Below are 6,668 nucleotides of genomic sequence, written 5' to 3'. Positions count from 1 at the left end.
TTAAATGAAAACATTTTTCTTCTGCATTTGGTTCATTTGCTGCTCATTCTGTTCTTTTCCTGCTCAAATTTAAATATTTGCATTAAAAATATTTTTTCATCAACTCTGCCTTTCAGAAAGTCCTGATTTAAAGTAAAACATTCCCATCCCATGAAGGTCAGAGGTCAATGCTTTGAAGCCTAAAGTGGGAAAATCTTCATATTTTCTGTTTCATTCAGAACTTCTACCTGAAACTCAGAACCTGCAGAACATTTTTCTCTTTGGAGGAAAAATCCCAGGAACTGGAAGATCAGAGCAGAATGAAAACTGGAGATCAGTGTTGGACAGAAAAGGTCTGATCGCTGCATCTCTGCTATATTTTACATTTAAATCTGATAACAAAAAGTAAACCTGTTTTTGGTGAATAAACCAACATGGATATGACCCGCCACAGCGCCAACGTGGGCCACACCTGATTCAACCCAAACCGGAAAATAAAGGATTTAACTGGAAAAAGCAAAACCCAGTAAAATCAGCAGCTGGTTGTGATTAAAATGCAGTTTGTTGCAGAGGTTCAAACTTCCTGATGGTGACCTCTCCTCCGTCCCTCACCTTGTCTGGCCGGTTTTAATCCTCACTGCAGTGTTAGACTGGAGCTCATCTCTCAGATTAACCAGATTAACACTGAGCTGCAACAGGAACCAAACGTCTCTCCTCCAACTTATTTCACTGATTAATAACAAGGTTGGATAAAAACATTGAGCTGAGCTTCTCATTCCTTAAAGAGTCATGAAGAAAGACTCACCCTGGAACTGCAGAAAAGAAGTTAGAAAGTTTAAAAATAGATGGAAAAATCTTTGTAAATATATTCTAACAAGTGAATTAATTATCTGTTTATTTTTGTATCTTTTAATGTATAAAACTGTATAAAAAAGGTGTAAATGGTTAAAAATCTTCAGAATGAGCCAATTTTTAACCTGATTAATCATCACAATAATTCTTTGTTGGACCATCGCTACGCGGTACTGAGGAGGAAACTTTAAAACAGTTTTAATGTAACTTTCTCTATGTCCTAACATGAGATAATCTGAGAGAACAAATGGAGTTCCTCTGCCTCCTCCCTGTGTTCTGCTGAATTACTCTACTGGGTCAGAAACAAGCCATCAGAACCAGAACAATTAGCCATGAGCCTGCAAGTATTGGACATGTTTTTGTCTAAATGAGGTGATTTTATGGCTCCATTTTGCCAGATCACATAGTAGCATTTCTACCTAAAGCCAAACATTAACAGCCAATCCATGTGATCGGTATCTGTGATCGGCAGTGATCGGACCTCATGGTGATCAGAACCGGCAGGAAAAACCCTGATGGGAGCGTCTCTACCCAGGAGTAATATGATGGTTTAGAAGTTCATTGAAATCTTTTCCGTTTTGAAAGAAGCTCACATTTGGGGAACTTGTGAATGATTACATTATTTATCATACTTGGTTCTGCTTAAAATAATTCAATTCAACTGAATTATTCTATTGTCATTATTGTTCTTACATTTGGGAGATTCAACATTTCTGTTTTTATTCAGTTTTTAAAATAAAACTTTAAAAAGTTCAGAAAATAAAATCAATCTACTGAACATTCTGATTTTATGAGGATCTGTTTGAAATGTTTGTTACAAAGTTGATTACTGCATTAATTTTTATGTGAATTAAATTGGTGTGTTTAATTTGTGTTTTTTGTAATGTACTGTTACTGGATGTAATACTATTTTTATTTTTTAAAGGATTTTGACCCGTTTACTGGCCGACATTTATTCCATAAATCATTTGGTGACCAATTAAAAAGTAAATGTATTGAACTAAAAATGGAATATCTAATTTCTGGAGCAGAAATATTAATCACTAATACAGTTTCCTCAAGTGACTGGAGTTTATTTATTTTTAACACAGTTTGATGAAATGGTGAAGAAAAATATAAGACAATTATAAATGGAACTGGTTCATTTTTGGGGAAAAACTGTCATAATTGTCAGAAAAATACAAAGAAAATTAAAAACTTTGTTTTTAAACACCTTCATTAAAATTAAACTTTAAAAAAATGTTTAATAAATCATGGAAAATACTTTATTTTAAGATAAATCACGGTCGCACCACATGACATTTTTTAAGACCACAGCCGAATCATATTGATAAAAAACCTCTGAAAACGTCTCATTTTAATTTTTAATTATAATTTCTGTGTGCACAACATTTGAAATGTTCTAATAATTGCAATGGATAAACATATTTTTAAATGTTTAATTTCCCCTGATGGAAATCCTGATACGTCAACGACCCTGAAACAGACGTTCCTCCAAAATCTCAGTGATTTCCTTTTCTTTCAGTCTTGCATCCACATCAGCAGAAAGAGGTTTTGAAAGCACTGAAATATCATCAGTAGCAATAATTTCAGCATTTAAAAGCTCAAATCTGACTTCATCTAGTTGAGTATCAAGTCCTTGAATGGGAGGTTTTAGACTCCTGGGTAGTTTGAGCAGTGAATGTAACAAACAGCCACTGATAGAAAAAGCTGCTGTTCCTGTAAATGAAGTCAACATGACAGTTTGATTTGATATGTCAGCCTCCTCTCCATCAGTAGAAGAGGCTACTGATGGATCTGATGATCCAGAGCAGTGCTTGCTTCAGAGTCAATACATTTAATCAGGTGGGATTTTCCACTTCCTGCTCCACCGTTGACATAGAAGTAAAATGGATGAGGGTTCAAAGCACAGAAACACTGAATACACCAGTCTCTTACTGCATAGAACACACAGGCCTGGTTCTGGTTCTGGTTCTGGTTCTGGTTCTGGTTCTGATCAATTGTGCGTAACACAGCTGGATCAATTGAAGGCTGTTCCCTGATGACTCTGACTTCTGTTCCAGCATCAGACTGATGACTGTAGTCGGGGGCAATATCCTGTTCTTTGTCCTCATCAGAATATCTCTCAGATTCTCATCACACTGTAATCTTACAGCTTCAGATTCAGGAGCAAGAATCCACCATTCATCAATCACATTGTCTCTGTTTTGTTCTCCTTCTTCCACTGCACTCTGAATCTCCTCACAAAAGTTTCTCATATTTGTCTGTCTGTCTTAATGCTTTTCACAGACTCAATGTCCTCAGAACAAGGAAGTTGTATGCAGCCAGAATAGTAGAAGAACTGATAGGTTTGGGACCATCATAATGTTGAAATAATAATAGTGCTGACTGAATACCAAAATGAATTAGCGGCATTTTAATGCTGGCTGAAAAAAAGAGCCAAACAGGCAAGAAGGTGAAATCAGTGACAAACAGGAGAGAGATGGATTACAGCACTCTTCCTCCTCCTCCTCCTCCTCCTCCTCCTCCTCCTCCTCCTCCTCCTCCTCCTCCTCCTCCTCCTCCTCCTCCTCCTCCTCCTCGCCGTGCCCCATCCTCATCCTCCACCACCTCAACTGAGTTCTGGTGGGTCGGTTCAGATCATCTCTGAAGATCAGACACCAGAACAGAGGCGGATCAGAACCAAACCCAGCAGCTCTGCTGAAGCTCAGGAGAACTCTGAGTCCAGATGTGGACCTTGGTCTCCTCCAGAACCTCCTCTGTTCTGCTGTGGAGGAACTGTGTGGCTTCAGTTCTGCAGCAGGACCTTCTCAGCTGCAGCAGAAGAAGAAAGGACTTCCTGTGTTCAGGTCGGATAGAAACCTGGATATTTTTCTAGCTTGTGGCTCTGCTTCCAGCGTAGATGTTCTCCAGGGTTCTGATCTGGATCTAGTGGACTGTAGAGCTCATCAGGTTTCCTCTCATCCACTTTGAGATCTTCAGCCTCCTTTAGATTCAACCTGAAGCTTCTTCTGACGGAGCTGCAGCTAATATTTAGCATGATGTTTATTATTCTAGCCTCAGTGTTCTGTTCTTCATGTGACTCCACTGAATCCAACTCTGATGTCGTCCACTTCAGAAGTGATGAAGATCCATTTTTCTTTCTCTTCCTGCTCATTTCTTTCCAAAGTTCCCATTTTTTCCAGGAGGATCTTCAATGTTCTCCAGCTCTCTTTAGATGATGAAGGAACTCAGACTGACTCCACCCGGCTGGTGCTCCAGGTGAGCAGAAACAAACAAACCCTAAAGTCGTCCCTGCAGACCAGCTTTAGATTTGGATCAACTGAACTTCAAGCTTCAGTAACGTCTCAGTTAAAGTTTGTTTTCCAGATCTGAGGTCAGAAAGTTCTGGTTTCCATCATGTCCCAGTTCTTAGTTCTGCTTTTTTCTGCTTCTTTTTCTCCACTGTCCACCTAACAGAGACAAGAGGATTAAAATGCTTCATAGAAACGTTCTCAGATCTCAGATCCTCATTGAACCTGATGTCTGTAGTTTTAGTCAGAAGCTCTCCCAGATGTTCCAGATGAGAAGATCTGAGCATCTGGTTTGGTTGATCCAGAAGGTTCTGGACTCATCCAGAAACCCAGAACAACTGGACTCCAGTCACACCTTAAACAGAACATTCTGCTTCTAAATCCAGACTGGACCGCTTGATTTCTTTGGACCTGAAACATAAAGTGCTGTGAAAAGTATTTGCTCCTTTACAGATTTCTTCTGTTTTGCCTTTTTGTCCACCTGAAATGTTTCAGATCATCAAACTGATTTTAATATTTGATGAAGAAAAACTGATTAAATTCAATAAACAGTTTTCAAATGATGATTTTATTCATTAAAGGAAAAGAGCTGAAAACCAACAAACACAAAACCAAGAAAAAACACAAAGCTGGAAAAACAAGACAAGAATAGAAATAATTAAACAAAGTTTAAATTACTGTCAATGGCAAGAATACAAAGTTTAAACTGAAAAAAGTTTAGATAGAAAAACAAACATATAAAACTTTCACTCTGTTCTACATAAATCATCATCAAAATCAAAGCAGCAAAATATTTCCTGTATATTTTTATAAAACATCTTCAAGGATTTCCAGCTAAGTTTGTAGACAAAGTCACAAAAAACATCATAAACCTTATTTTATTTGTTTAGCAAATATTTTAAAGAGAGAAAAACACTTTTATCTCCTCAATAAATTATTGCAAACTAGAAATCCCTCTAAATTACCTAGAATTGTTTTTAATATTCATCCTAAATAAATCATTTTCTATTAGTTTATAGTTTGTTTCTTTCATTTCTAACAATGTTTCTTTCCACCATGAAAGGAGTTTATTATAGACTTTGTAAATAATCAGTGTTGTTCTGATCTCTACTAAATCATAACATTTTAAAGTATGCACTTTCATTTTTATATTTTCTTGTTACTAAATATTAATATTTTTTTCCCATAATTTAGTGTTAATCTATTTTTGTCTCATCATTAATATTTGTAATTCTCCTTCCATTAAACTGTTGCTGCTCCAAACTGACCAGATCAAAATAATGTATCAGCAAATAAAGTAAATGTTAACAAATTAGATTCATTGCATAAATCATTTATGTAAAGTAAGAAAAGTTTAGGACCCAGTTCTGACCCTTGTGGTTTTCCACAGGTAACTTCTAGTAAATCAGAATTCATATTATTTGTACATTTTGATGTCTTGAGTAACTTTTACCCAGGAATGTGAAAAGCCTCATGATTCAGAAATAAGAAAGAGAATAATTATATAAAAATATATATCTTTCTGATTATTTCCTGTTTGTATTTCTAGTCAGACCAGTTACTGCAGCAGGAATCAGCTGTTCTTTTCTCTGGACTCTTTTCTCCTCATGATTCCATCATGAAACATTTTCATCAGAACTTCTCTCCTTCCTCATGAAGGTTTTATCAACCTGCCTCTAATTTCACTGCAGACTTTCTGCTGCTCTGAAAGAAGAAACTAAAAATCATGTGAGTTGTGATGTCATCAGTCCCACCACATCCCTCACATTTACTTTCAGTTTAGAGTCATTTTGTTGTTCATATTTTCTTCATCAACTCTTTGGATCATTTGAACAAACTGTAAGTTTTCTTCTTTTTTTCCTTCTTGAACTTTGACCTCAGGAACTTTCTTGTTTGTTTTTTGCTCTCTGATGTTTTTAGAAAACATCCACTTCTGATTTCTGGTCAAAGTTTCATCTCTTCCTTTTAAAGGTTAATCTTCAGGATTATTAGATTATTGATGAACTGCAATCAAACAACATGAACAGCTGATGTTTCTTTGGTTTTTCTCTGAACAAACTATTTCATGTTTCTATTTGCTGGATTCAAACTTTGAGTGATGTTTCCCAAAAAAGGATAGAAGATTAAACCATGATTTATCAGATATCCTGACTTAATTAAACCTTGATTTGGTTTCACAAAACCAATAGCACATATGTTACATGGTAATTAATCCTCTGCCAGTAACCTGCTGCTCTTAGTTCAGCCTGGTGGCCCAAACCCATCAGAATCCAGTGTGTTTATTACTGATTACACCTTCTTGTCTGCATGTCTTGGTCTTTTTTCCCTCCCTGAAATAAAATAAAATGCTGCAAATTCATTTTAGTATTCAGTCATGTACTATTATTATTTTTGACATTCAGATTCAGATGACAATACTTGTTCTCACTGATAAACCTCAATGCCAACTCCAGACAGCCAAACTCATGATCAGTCCTGCCGAGCCGAGCTTGTAAATTCTCCAAGGTTTGTTCCTTAGATTTCAGGAACTGCAACTGAAATGTT

Source organism: Xiphophorus maculatus, chromosome 8, assembly GCF_002775205.1.
Source record: "Xiphophorus maculatus strain JP 163 A chromosome 8, X_maculatus-5.0-male, whole genome shotgun sequence".
Lineage (NCBI taxonomy): Eukaryota > Metazoa > Chordata > Actinopteri > Cyprinodontiformes > Poeciliidae > Xiphophorus > Xiphophorus maculatus.
This window is presented reverse-complemented; position numbering follows the sequence as displayed.